Raw genomic sequence first — 14,059 nt, forward strand, 5'->3', positions numbered from 1 at the left:
GTCTATGTACGGCATGAACAGCTCCAACGTGAACCCCTTGTACATGAAACCCTGCTCCCCGATCTTCGAGTCCACCGCCGACACTGCTGAAACCACCACCCTAGCCCAAGCATCCATCTTCAAATGGAACTCCCAACCTGCCCACTTCACCACATGCCCCCCCTCCACCATGAAATTGGGTGCCCCGGCTGGCTGCTCCAACGATATCGGGTTTAGCAACTGGATGTTGGATGGCCCCTCGCAGCCTTCCTCCTCCTACGGCAGCAACGAACAATGGCCACTGCCGCACCCCGACGCCCCCACCTCCTCCTACAGCGGCCGCGAACGACAACCACTACCCCACCCTGGCGCCCCCTCCTCCTCCGATGGCGGCTGCGAGGACAGATCCGGTGCCTACTCCAGCAAGTCGGCCACTGCCCCACTCCGATGTCTCGTCCTCCTCCAATGGTGGCCACGAATGATGCTTCCGTCCATCCCCGTCGTCCGGAAGCTTCCGTGCATCAGCTAGTTTTGCGATAGAGATGAGCGCAAGGTTCCGAATATTTCCATGCGTCCCCGTCGTCGATCTCCTTCCATGGACTCGTCACACAGCTTTCACTCCATGTAGCACAAAATCTCTTATCCACGTGTCAAATAGAGACAAATCCACATGCTCTATTTTAATATATATATATATATATATATATATATATATGCGCGCGTCCGTCCGTCCGTCCGTCCGTAAGCGTAAATCCAGTATGAATGGGCAGTTCATTAAAAAAAAGGCACGAATGGGCAGGACTAAGTGATATCCAAGTCAAAAGCAGCAGAGAATTGGAGACCCATGATAGGGACACCAAAGCAGTGCGTCTTACGCTTTGAAATGGTCCATAACGGTGGTGCTCTAGATTCGCCTTATCGGGCTTGAGCAAATGGTTCCACACGGTATTGGAAAAAGCATGAATCTTCTAACGTCTTCAAGGATTTTGATTTGCAGTTCGGGCGCACCCGTAGTCCAGCTTCCAAAGACGATTGGAAGGGGCCAAAATCCACAATTTGGAAAATATGAAGAATTTGGCAGCTTCTAGGAAGGAACAAAAATTAACTTAAGAAATTAACAAGAAAGAACACCATTAACAATATGCTAATAAGGATATTATGGTAAAATAAAAAATGAGATTAAAAGCAATAGTCCACATTAAAAACACAACATCCAGTGGGAAAAAAGAGAATAATTACAGGCTGAATAATTAAGTCGGCTGAGCCATGTATGATTCAGGAAATTTGCACTACATTCAACCATCTCAATAAATCTGTTAACATTTGATCAATAAAAGAATCAACAATGCTCTCAATTCTTCAATAATTCTGAGAATAGTGCCACTGTGGTCACATGTGTACCGCACCCAACAACTCAATTTCGTCCTGCTTAAGCTAAAATAATGAGAAATACATACACTACGCCAACTTGGACTTATCCTATTTGCATCCCAACTCAGGAGGTGCAAGCTAGATTGCACCCAAACTTAAGAGCTGACCATAGATTGAAATATCACCCACCAATAATTAGCATTGAGCAGATAACTCACTCTTTTTTTATTAAAAAATACAAAATGAAACTAATATATAGAGCTAAAGTAACATAACATTAGCGCATGTGAGAAAGAGTTAAGTTTGAACTGACATCTTTTGCTTCTCGGGGTTGGCTTCAATATCCCTTATTGCAATACAAGAAAGCCCAGTAATTTGCTGGAGGTGACACCAAACACACATTTGCTAGGGTTGAATTTTATTTGAAAATATTGCAGTTTGACGAATATCTCCTCAAGATCGGTGAAGTGGTGCTCGATAGCTCTGCTTTTAATAAGTATATCATCCATGTATACCTTCATATTCCTGCTGATCTGCTTCTTGAAGACTTTGTTAATGAGTCATTGATAAGTCGCACCTGCATTCTTTAAACTGAATGGTATGACCCCATAGTAAAAAAGACCTTGGTTAGTGATAAAAGAGGTGTTCTCCTCATCTTCGGGAGCCATCCTAATCAATTGTATCCGAAAAATGCATCCATAAAAGATAGGAGTTGATGTCCCGAGGTCGCATCCACTAGTTGATCAATCCGAGGTAAAAGGTAGCTATCCTTGGGACACATCTTGTTGAGATTGGTATAGTCAATGCATGCACGCCACTTCCCATTAGCCTTCTTAACCAGCATGATATTGGCTAACCACTCTAGATAGTAGACTTCTCGGACGAGCCCCGCCTTCAGAACCTTATTAAGCTCTTCTTATATGGCTTTTTGTCACTCGGAGGTGAAGTTGCATTTCTTCTATCTAATCTGATGGTATGTGCTTCATATCTACATTCAACTAATATACTATGACCTCTGGATCGATGCCTGGCATATCAGAAGCCAACCACACGAACACATTTGTATTAGCTTGGAGAAAAGAGATGAGGTGCTAACGATCCTCTTCACATAGATTTGAGCCAATCTTAACAACTTTGCTAGGATCTCCATCAATTGGCACTAGGATGAGGTCTTCCACTGGCTGGTCTCTCTGTTCAGTCAGCTCATCCTGCACATTGAGCTCATCCGTTGACTGCTCTATTGGTGATGCTCCACATAAAGTTGCCATATAACATTCTCTTGCTAATTGCTAATTTTTCTGGAGCTTACCGATCCCATAAGGTGTAGAAAATTTTACCGTCAAATGGCAGGTCGACACTATAGCTCAGAGAATATTCAACCCAGACCGGCCTAAGATGACATTATATACTGACGGACTCTTTACTACGAAGTAGTTTATTTCAATGATAGCTTGTTGTGGAGCTCGTCCAGCCATTGTGGTGAGGGAGATAATTTCTTCTATGGGGACTGTGTTGCCTGAGAGTCCAATTAGAGGTGAGTTCCTCTTCACTAGCCATTCAGAATTTAAGTTCATTCGAACAAATGCATCATAAAATAAAATGTCTACTGAACTTCCATTATCAATGAAGATCCGGTGTACATCATAGTTTGAAATATTTAAGGACACAACTATAGGGTCATCATGTAGATATTTTATTTCTTTTAGATCGGCTTCAGAGAAAGTGATTTCATCGTCGACCTTTCTCTTCTTCAACTATTTTTTTTTAGTTTGGCTTAGTCTGGAGGTGCTATGGCTGACTGCCCCCCAGAGATGGTATGGATCTCGCCTGCTATTGGTTGATTCCTATGGGGGTTTTCTTGTTGTGGAGGATTACCTCGTGGGTTCTCCAAGATTTGCCGTTCATCACCATAGTGCCGAAGATATTTCCATTGGATGAATACTTTTATCCCTTCTCTGAGCTGCCAGTATTATTTTTCTATATTGTGCCCATGGTCCTGATGGTACTTACAGTATTTTTTTGGATTTCCTATTTGCATTGGAGCAAACATACCTGATGGTACCTGCAATATTTTCTCGAATTCCTTGCTCGCACTAGAGCAGACATCCTTCTCGACTGGGAGAGTTCTTTTTGGTCTTCTATCTCCATCAATATCTGAGCTCGGGAGGTGTTCAACGGAGTGAAGTAGTGAAATCTCCCCGGGGGGGTTCTAGATCGGTGTTGTCCCATGGGAGATGTAGCTCGGTTTCTTCGAGGGGGAGTCTGAGAGCAACAAGGCCTTTGCTTGATGCATCGATGCTATACGCATTGATAATCTTTCTTCTTTTCCTATTCAGTGTTTGGCCACGATCCGCCATCGTGGTTCTCTCCTTGCTGATCTCAGGCTTCCTCTGCTTAAGCATACCTCTCCGCCTGGTCCAACATTTAGGTGAAGCCTTTCGAATATTTTTTGTTGAGTGAGAGAGGAGGTCATTTTGAAGAAGTCCAACCTTTAGTGCAGTCATTGCTACAGATTGTCCAAGTTCTACACTTCCAAGGTCGCAGTATTAAAGTGGTTGATATAGTCCCCAAGTGGCTCATCCTCCCACTGCTATATCCTAACGAGAAAGTATTGAAGTGGTTGATATAGTCCCCAAGTGGCTCATCCTCTCGCTGCTTTATCCTAATGAGGATATCTGAGTTGCGATGCTGTCGATGACTACTAACAAAGTGCACAATGAACATTCAGCTTAGCTGATGAAAAGAGTCCACGATGATTGGTTGCAGGCTCGAATACCAGTAGCAGATGGCCTTCCTCAGGGTCGAAGGAAAAGCCTAGCAAAGGGTTGTGTCAGTTGCTCCTTGTAGGAGCATAAGGGATTTAAAATTTTCTAAATAGTTCCATCGTATGGCTCCAATTGAGACATTTTGAATTGAGACAGTAACGATTCACTCATGATCCTCTATGTGAATGGCGGGTCTATGTTGAAATCCAGATCGGTGTCCTGTTGCCGTGGTGCTTGTAGCGCATCAATCCATTGCTCCCAGAGCCTTCTCTCCAAGTCGTCCTCCCGAGTTGGGGAGCGGCGAGGAGAAAAGTAACCTGGTGTCAAATCTCTTCTTGAGATCAGGGTGGACGATCGTCTATGCCTCTGTGAAACTAGACTATCAGGTCAGCTAAGACGGCTGGCACCCACCCTTGGGCTATGGAGAGGTTGGTCAGCCGACCTTCCTAGGACAAGTTGTGGAATCTCTAGAGCGGGATGAGACTCGGTATTCTACTACATCCCCCTCACTACGCCTGAAAAAGTCTGCACCTGTTGGACGAGGCTATTGTACTGGTCCTGAGAGACCACCGATGCTGCTGGTAGGAGATTCTCTTGGATAGGCGATGGAGGCATGTTCTCCGACAGGGCATTATTGGCCTACCTACCATTAGAACAATACAACGCATTCGATGCTCTCCTTCGTATCTTCATGGCGATCTACGGTAAACTCTCTTCTCTCAGAACAAGATCCCGAAGTTAGTTGTGGGGCCCTTCCTCTAGCACCAAGTGTTGCTTTCGATCTCTGTGCTTAAGATCGGATAGCTGAAGCGAAGATGGCCGAAGTAATGCTATTGTTGGAGCTCTGCCTGAGTACCTGCAAAAAGTTTTCACCAAAGTGCTCTTCGATGAAAACCTTCTAACGCTCAAGTCAAGAGATGGAGAACAATGAGAAGAGAGAGTAGGAGTGGAGAACTTACTTTGAGAGTCTCTATGTCCCTTTATTTATAGGGGAGAAATTAGAGTCATATACGTCTTGCTTGCTTATCAGATTTGGCGTGTAGATTAATTCGGAGAGTAATTTCTTTTTGTGGGAGACTCGATCGTGAAGAAATCTTTTATTATCTGGACTTTCTCAATTTAGGAGAGAGACGGACTCTACCTGGGAAGACCGTAACTTGGATATGGATGACCTAAAATAGCTCGATATGGTGTGTTCAGCAACCTTCGGATCTATTGTATATATGCGATCTGATTAGTGTCCATCTTCCATAGTCTATGCATCTAGCCGAGGCTGAGATGGAGATTCATAATAATTACTTTCTCAAAAAAATTATTATTATTATTATTAAACCATCCTCGAATAAATACAGCCATAGAAATTAAAAAATAAAATGTTTGAAAATTCAATAGAAATATCTGTCAAAGTTGTACGTGAGCGTAGATCCAATATGAATGGGCAGCTCATCAAAAAAAAAATACGAATGGGCAGGACAAAGTGATATCCAAGTCAAAAGCAGCAAAAAATTGGAGAACCATGATAGGGACACCAAAGCAGTGCGGTCTTACGCTTTGAAATGGTCCATAACGGGGTGCTCTAGATTCGCCTTGATGGGCTTGAGCAAATAGTTCCACACGCTATTGGAAAAAGCATGCCCACGGCATCGGTAATCTTCTAACGTCTTCAAAGATTTTGATTTGCAGTTCGGGCGCACCCATAGTCCAGCTTCCAAAGACGACTGGAAGGGGCCAAAATCCACAATTTGGAAAATATGAAGAATTTGGCAGCTTCTAGGAAGGAACAAAAATTAACTTAAGAAATTAACAAGAAAGAACACCATTAACAATATGCTAATAAGGATATTATGGTAAAATAAAAAATGAGATTAAAAGCAATAGTCCACATTAAAAACACAACATCTAGTGGGAAAAAGAGAACTGAACAATTAAGTCGGCTGAGCCATGTATGATTCAGGAAATCTGCACTACATTCAACCATCCCAATAAATCTGTTAACATTTGGTCGATAAAAGAATCAACAATGATCTCAATTCTTCAATAATTCAGAGAATAGTGCCACTGTGCTCATATGTGTACCGCACCCAACAACTCAATTTCGTCCTGCTTAAGCTAAAATAATGAGAAATACTTACCCTACGCCAACTTGGACTTATCCTATTTGCATCCCAACTCAGGAGGTGCAAGCTAGATTGCACCCAAACTTAAGGACTGACCACAGATTGAAATATCGTCCACCAATAATTAGCATTGAGCAGATAACTCACTCTTTTTTGAAACTAATAAAGCTAAAGTAACATAACATTAGCGCATGTGAGAAAGAGTTAAGTTTGAACTGACATCTTTTGCTTCTGGGGGTTGGCTTCAATATCCCCTGTTGCGATACAAAAAAGCTCAAAAATTTGCCGGAGGTGACACCAAACACGCATTTACTGGGATTGAGCTTCATTTGAAAATATTGCAATTTGACGAACGTCTACTCAAGATCGGTGATGTGGTGCTCGCTCTGCTTTTAACGAATATATCATCCACGTATATTTTCATATTCCTGCTGATCTGCTTCTTAAAGACTTTGTTAATGAGCCGTCGATAAATCGCACTTACATTCTTTAAACCAAACGGTATGATCTTGTAGTAAAAAAGATCTTGATCAGTGACAAAAGAGGCCTTCTCCTCAATTTCAGAAGCCATCCGAATTTGGTTGTATTAAAAAAATGCATCCATGAAAGATAGGAGATGATGTCCAAAGGTTGCATCTACTAGTTGATTGATCCGAGGTAAAGAATAGTTATCCTTGGGACACGCCTTGTTAAGATCGGTATAATCGATGCATGCATGCCACTTTCTATTAGCCTTCTTGACTAGTACGATATTGGCTAACCACTCCGGATAGTAGACTTCTCGGATAAATCCCACCTTCAGAAGCTTATCAAGCTCTTCTTATATTTCTTTTTGTCACTCAGGGGTGAAGCTGCATTTCTTCTGGTTGATCGGATGGTATATGCTTCATATCTACATTTAGTCGATGTACTATGATCTCTGGATCGATGCCTGACATATCAGAAGCTGACCAGACGAGCACATTTGTATTAGCTTGGAGAAAAGAGATGACGTACGAATGATCCTCTTCACATAGGTTTGAGCCAATCTTAACAATTTTGATTGGATCTCCATCAACTGGCACTGGGATGAGGTCTTCCACTAGCTGGCCTCTCTGTTCAGTCTGCTCATCCCTCACATCAAGCTCATTTGTTGACTGTTCTATTAGTGATGCTCCACATAAAGTTGCCATGTAACATTCTCTTGTTAATTGCTGATTTTTCTGGAGCTCGCCGATCCCATAAGGAATAGAAAATTTTACTGTCAAATGGTAGGTCGACATTATGGCTCAGAGAATATTCAACTCGAACCGGCCTAAGATGACATTATATACTGACGGATTCTTTACTATAAAGTAGTTTATTTCCATGATAGCTTATTATAGAGCTCATCTAGCTATCGTACATGGTGAGAGAGATAATTCTTTTTACGGGCCCGTGCTGCTTAAGAATCCAATTAGAGATGAGTTCCTCTTCACTAGCCATTCAGAATTTAAGTTCATTCGAACAAATGCATCATAAAACAAAACATCTACTAAACTTTCATTATCAATTAAAATCCGGTGTACATCATAGTTTGAAATATTTAGGGATACAACTACAGGATCATCATGTGGATATTTTATTCTTTTTAGGTTGGCTTTGGAAAAAATAATTTTGTCGTTGACCTTTCTCTTCTTCAGTTCTTTTTCTTTAGTTTGGCTTAGTCTGGAGGTGCTGTGGCTGACTACCCCCCAGAGATGGTACAGATCTCACATGCTATTGGTTGATTTCTGTGGTGGTCTTCTTGTTGCCAAGGATTACCTCATAGGTTCTTTGAGATTCACCATTCATCAACATAGTGCCAAAGATCTTTTCATTGGATGAGTGCTTCTATCTCTTCTCTGAGCTGTCAGCATTATTCTTCCATATCGTCCCCATGGTCCCAATGGTACTTGCAATATTTTCTCAGATTTTTTGCTTGCACTGGAGTAGACATACCCGATGGTACCTGCAATATTTTCTCAAATTTCTTACTCGCACCAGAGCAGACATCCTTCTCGGCTTGGGGAGCTCTTTTTGGTATTCTATCTCCATCAGTATCTGAGCTCGGAAGGTATTCAACAGAGTGAAGTAGTGAAATCTCCATGGAGGGGTTCTAGATCGATGTTGTCCCATGGGAGACGTAGCTCAGTTTCTCTGAGGTGGAGTCTGAGAGTGATGAGGCCTTTGCTCGATGAGTCGATGCTATATGCACCGATAATCTTTCTTCTTTTTCTATTTAGTGTTTGGCCACAATTCGCCACTGCGGTTCTCCCTTTTCTAATCCCAAGCTTCCTCTGCTTAAGCATGCCTCTCCGTTTGCTCCAACATTTTGGTGAAGTCCTTTGGATATTTTTTGTTGAGCGAGAAGAGGAGGTCATTTTGAAGAAGTCTAGCCTTTAGTACGGTCATTGCTACAGATTGATCCAAGTTCCATACTTCTAAGGTTGCAGCATTGAAACGGTTGATATAGTCCCGAAGTGGCTTATCCTCCTGCTGCTTTATCCTGATGAGGAAGTCTGAGTTGCGACACTGCCGATGATAGCTGAAAAAGTGTGCAACAAACATTCGGCTTAGTTGGTGAAAAGAGTCCATGGTGTTTGGTTGCAGGCTCAAATACTAGTGGTAGACGGCCATCTTCAGGGTCGAAGGAAAAGCTTGACAAAGGGTTGCGTCAGTTGCTCCTTATAGGAGCACAAAGGATTTAAAATTTTCTAAGTAGTTCCATCGTATGGCTCCAATTGAGGCATTTTGAATCAAGACGATAACAGTTCACTCATGATCTCCTGTGTGAATGGTGGGTCTGTGTTGAAATCCAGATCGGCATTTTGCTGTCATGGTGCTTGTAGCACTTCAATCCGTTGCTGCATCTCCTGGAGCCTCCTCTCCAAGTCATCCTTCTGAGTTGGGGAGTGGCGAGAAGAAAGGTGCCATGGTGTCGAATCTCTTCTTGAGATCAGGGTGGATGATCATCTACGCCTCCATCGATCCAAACTATCAAGTCGGCTAAGACAGCTGGCACCCACCCTTAGGCTATGGGGAGGTCAGTCAGCCAATCTTCCTCGGACAAGTTGTGGAATCTCTAAAGCAAGATGAGACTCAATATTCTACTGCATCCCCTTCAGTGCGGTTGAAAGAGCCTGCACTTGCTGGACAAGGCTGTTGTACTGATCCTGAGAGACCACCGATGTTGTTGGTAGGAGATTCTCTTGGATAGGTAGTGGAGGCGCGTTCTCTGATAGGACATTGTTGGTCTGCCTACCATTAGAGCAGTGTGACGCATTCGATGCTCCCCTTTGTATCTTTATGGTGATCTACAGTGAACTCTCTTCTCTTAGAATAGGACCCCAAAGTTAGTTGCGAAGCCCTTCCTCTAGCACCAAGTGTTGCTCCTAATCTCCGTGTCTAAGGTCGGACAGCTGACATGAAGATGGCCGAAGTAATGCTGTTGCTGGAGCTTCACCTGAGTACCTACAAAAAGTCCTCACCGGGGTGCTCTCCGGTGAAGACCCTCTAACGCTCAAGTCAAGAGATGGAGAATAATGAGAAGAGAGAGTAGGAGTAGAAAACTTGCTTTAGGAGAGAGACGGACTCTACCTCGGAAGACCGTAGCTCGAACATGGATGACCTAAAATAGCTCGATATGGTGTGTTCAGCAACCTTCGGATCTATTACATATACGCAATCTGATTAGTGCCTATCTTCCGTAGTTTGACCGTGTCGAGGATGCATCTAGTTGAGGCCGAGGTAAAAATCTCAAATAATTATTTTCTCAAAAAAAAAATTATTATTATTATTAAACTATCCTTGAATAAATACAGCCATAGAAATTAGAAAATAAAATGTTGGAAAATTCAATAGAAATATCTGTCAAAGGTGTCCGGGAGCGTAAATCCAGTATGAATGGGCAATTCATTGAAAAAAAGTATGAATGGGCAGGACTAGGTGATATCCAAGTCAAAAGCAGCAAAAAATTGGAGACCCATGATAGAGACACCAAAGCATTGCGGTCTTACGCTTTGAAATGGTCCATATCGGCGGTGCTCTAGGTTCGTCTTGATGGGCTTGAGCAATTAGTTCCACACGCTATTGGAAAAAGCATGCCCACGGCATCGGTAATCTTCTAACGTCTCCAAAGATTTTGATTTGACCATAGTCCAGCTTCCAAAGACGACTGGAAGGGGCCAAAATCCACAATTTGGAAAATATGAAGAATTTGGCAGCTTCTAGGAAGGAACAAAAATTAACTTAAGAAATTAACAAGAAAGAACGCCATTAACAATATGCTAATAAGGATATTATGGTAAAATAAAAAATGAGATTAAAAGTAATAGTCCACATTAAAAACACAACATCCAGTGGGAAAAAGAGAATAATTACAGACTGAACAATTAAGTCGGCTGAGCCATGTATGATTCAGGAAATCTGCACTACATTCAACCATCTCAATAAATCTGTTAACATTTGGTCAATAAAAGAATCAACAATGATCTCAATTCTTTAATAATTCAGAGAATAGTGCCACTGTGCTCATATGTGTACCGTACCCAACGGCTCAATTTCTTCCTGCTTAAGCTAAAATAATGAGAAATACATACCCTATGCCAACTTGGACTTATCCTATTTGCATCCCAACTCAGGAGGTGCAAGCTAGATTGCACCCAAACTTAAGAACTGACCATAGATTGAAATATCACCCACCAATAATTAGCATTGAACAGATAACTCACTCTTTTTGTCTGTCAAAGGTGTCCAGGAGCGTAAATCCAGTATGAATGGGCAATTCATCGAAAAAAAGTATGAATGGGCAGGACCAAGTGATATCCAAGTCAAAAGCAGCAAAAAATTGGAGACCCATGATAGAGACACCAAATCAGTGCGGTCTTACGCTTTGAAATGGTCCATATCGGCGGTGCTCTAGGTTCGTCTTGATGGGCTTGAGCAATTAGTTCCACACGCTATTGGAAAAAGCATGCCCACGGCATCGGTAATCTTCTAACGTCTCCAAAGATTTTGATTTGACCATAGTCCAGCTTCCAAAGACGACTGGAAGGGGCCAAAATCCACAATTTGGAAAATATGAAGAATTTGGCAGCCTCTAGGAAGGAACAAAAATTAACTTAAGAAATTAACAAGAAAGAACGCCATTAACAATATGCTAATAAGGATATTATGGTAAAATAAAAAATGAGATTTGTTGGAGGATATCCACCGACCGACCGACCGACCGACCAACGGCCCGACCGACCGACGGCCCGACCGATCGACGGCCCGACCGACTAACGGTCCAACGGACAACTCTGACTGGCGATAGATCGACCGATCATCGGTCGTGGTGGCCGACTGTCCGGCACCATCAGCGGCTAACTGCCGGCCATTCAACGGTCCATCTCCGACCGGGGCATGTCGGGCGTATCCATCCCGACCGACTGAACCCAGAGGTCTGATGGCCGACTCACGTGAAACTCGCCGACTGATGGAGGATCCCGATGCCACTCTGCTGGCCACCGACCAAGGGTCGGCCGACTCCTCCGATCGCCGTACAGCCGCCAGACCTTGTCAGCTCTGACACGGACATGCGGTACAGTTACCTAGGGGCATTGTCCCGCCGAGAGCGAGGTCAACCCTGGTGATTAGACGGCCACACGGTGACATGACATTTTCACGGCGGCTCTGACAGCCCACAGTGAGTTGACAGTTCCTCACTTGTCTGCGCCATTTATGACGGCGCCATACCGTGCTCCACAATATATACCGGGGAAGGCAACAGTGCAAGAGATCGATCCGCTCCGTCCCTCCCAAAAACTCAGGCTTGCTCCTCTCTCTCTCTCTCTCTCAGAGCTCTCTGTCTACGTTTTCCTGTTGCCCAGTCACCTCTCTGACTTGACCGTCGGAGGGTCTCCGCCGGAGCCGCCTCCGGTCAGTGCGGACTTTCTTTTGCAGGTGCACGCTCTCCGGCGATCGGGCGACGAGGCGATTGGCCGCAACAGATTGGCGCGCCAGGAAGGGGACAGCATGACAAAGACAAGAGCTCAACGATCGAGAGTCACGGGGTCGGCCAGGCGCTCTTCCCGCTGCGAAGAGGCCTCCCCGCCCCCACCGGCGGCGGAGAACAGTTCTCCACTCCCCGCGGTGACCACGGAGGCCCAGATCGCGGCCATCGTACGACAAATGACCGTACTGACCGACGCAGTCAAGAGCCTCCAGCAGCAGCCGGCTGCCCGACCCATGCCTTCCAGGAGCAGCCGCCGACGACCGCGCCGATCCCTGTCGCCTCCACGTGAGCGCCCTCAACAGCGCTCCCACGGAGGAGTGGAGGGACAACCATGGCGCGACGACCGACGGTCCCGGCAGCCCTCTCCTTCCCTGCTGGAGCGAGCAAGGAAAGAGAAGCGGCCGCGCACACCGTCGGCCTCCCTCTCAGAATCCTCCGGAGACTCCACTCCTGGGGTCTCCCAGCATCAACGAGCGGACGACTACGAGCGACGGTTCGAGGAAATCGACCGCCGACTCGCCCAACTGCAGACGGACGGCCAGAAGTCTTCGAACGATGTCGACTTCCAGACCGCCCAACCTCTCTCCCGACTGGTCCTCGACGAGCCAATTCCCAGCCGGTTCAAGATGCCGCACGTGGAGCCATATGACGGCTCCACCGACCCAGTCGACCACCTCGAGAGCTATAAGGCTCTCATGACAATTCAAGGGGCAACCGACGCTCTTTTCTGTATCGGCTTCCCCGCCACACTTCGCAAGGCTGCCAGGGCCTGGTACTCCGGTCTCCGATCCGGAAGTATCCATTCCTTCGGGCAGCTCGAGCACTCGTTCGTGGCCCATTTCAGCACCAGCCGAAAGCCGCCGCGAACGTCGGACAGCCTTTTCTCCCTCAAGCAGGGGGAAAACGAGACGCTCCGACACTTCGTGGCGCGATTCAACGCGGCCACGCTCGAAGTCCGGGACCTCAATGAAGACATGGCTGTCTCAGCCATGAAGCGGGGCTTGAGGGCGTCCCGATTCACTTATTCTCTGGACAAGACCCTCCCCCGGACTTATGCCGAGCTACTGGAGCGCGCATACAAGTATATGCGCACGGACAAAGGAGCATCCGATCGACGCTTGGCCGAGCCCCGAGGCCCGAAGGAGAAGCGCAAGAAGGGTCGGGAACCTGCCGAACCCAGCAGGCCCCCGACCAATAGTCGGGTCTCGCCACCCCGACATATCCAAAAATTGCCCCGACAACAAACTCCGAGGTCGGTGCATCCCAGGTACGACTCATACACTCCTCTCTCAGCTCTCCGTGCGCAGATCTTGATGGAGATCGAAGGAGAAGAATACCTGCGACGGCCTCCGCCTCTGAAGGCAAAGGGCCTCGACCGTCGAAAGTACTGCCGTTTCCATCGAAGCCACGGCCACGACACGGAGCGGTGCATGCAGTTGAAGGATGAGATCGAAAATCTCATCCGTCGGGGGTACCTCGGCAAGTTCCGGAAGGGTCCGCCGACCCAGCCGATTGTCGATCGATCCCCCCAGCCGACTGAAGAGGCGCCGACTAACCAGCCGACGGCGGGGGTCATCAACATGATCTCCAAATGGCTGGGCCCGGGGACGTCTGCAGGAGGGGAGCCGACGAAAAGGCCACGACCGAACGACGTAATCACCTTCACGGAAGATGACGTTCGGGGCATCCAAACTCCCCACGACGACGCAGTTGTTGTGTCGGTGACAATTGCCAATTACGATGTAAAACGAATTTTTGTTGATAATGGAAGTTCGACAAATATTTTATTTTACTCGACCTTCTCCCGAATGCGACTGTCAACTGACCGACTC

Source organism: Elaeis guineensis, chromosome 5 (assembly GCF_000442705.2).
Source record: "Elaeis guineensis isolate ETL-2024a chromosome 5, EG11, whole genome shotgun sequence".
Lineage (NCBI taxonomy): Eukaryota > Viridiplantae > Streptophyta > Magnoliopsida > Arecales > Arecaceae > Elaeis > Elaeis guineensis.